The sequence below is a fragment of the Stegodyphus dumicola genome, chromosome 11, assembly GCF_044657685.1.
Source record: "Stegodyphus dumicola isolate Sdum_Otavi_A_Nest chromosome 11, ASM4465768v1".
Lineage (NCBI taxonomy): Eukaryota > Metazoa > Arthropoda > Arachnida > Araneae > Eresidae > Stegodyphus > Stegodyphus dumicola.
In genome coordinates, this window is record NC_140778.1 from 115,819,195 (window position 1) to 115,819,976 (window position 782).

General features: G+C 35.0%; 1 non-coding gene across 1 annotated transcript; it reads left to right on the forward strand.

Annotated features, from left to right (window-relative positions):
• Positions 1–331: 331 nt before the first annotated feature.
• LOC146994319 (U2 spliceosomal RNA) lies at positions 332–523 on the forward strand. Its single transcript, XR_015044238.1, has one exon. It is a non-coding gene; the product is annotated as a U2 spliceosomal RNA (small nuclear RNA).
• Positions 524–782: the final 259 nt, after the last annotated feature.

Below are 782 nucleotides of genomic sequence, written 5' to 3' on the forward strand. Positions count from 1 at the left end.
TGGGCCTAATAAATCGAATACAGAATTTGTACTACGATATTTGTTTTTGCTTCATTTAGTACGAAACAACATGTATATCTCTTGCCCAATACAGAAGTGATACTTGATATTGTGTTTACATATTGTAACAATTTGTACTACGATATATGTTTTTGCTTCATTTAGTACGAAACAACCTGTATATCTCTAGTCCAATACAGAAGTGATACTTGATATTGTGTTTACATATTGTAATTTTGTGGCCTTTGCTAGGATGAGAGAAAAAACATTTGACCAGTAGTTAACAGTTAGAAGAAACTATGGGCAGTATTTCTTGCAACCACTACATGTTATCGCTTCTCGGCCTGTTGGCTAAGATCAAGTGTAGTATCTGTTCTTATCAGATTAAAATCTGATATGACACTTACAGAGTGTCCTGATTTTAATCTAATTTTTGAACACTCGGCTTGCGGTTAGGTATTTATACCGCCCTAGCCAAAGGTTGGCCCGTTATTGCACAACCTCCGGGAGCGGCCTTACTAAAATTAAGAAAAGAATTTGCACGTTGCTTGTTTCCCTAAGTCTCACAGCATGGCAGGAAAGAGAAAGGCAATGTTTATAATATGCTACACACAATATCATTATATCATATCACGTAGTATCACACATAAATATCATTTTCCGATAATACGTTCGTTATACGAAAAGTTAGTGCGTTTCGCAAATTTATTGCATAGATATAAAAGGGTATTCAGTTTCTTGTGTCAGGTATAGTTAATTATCCAGAAGTGTAGGAAAAATCG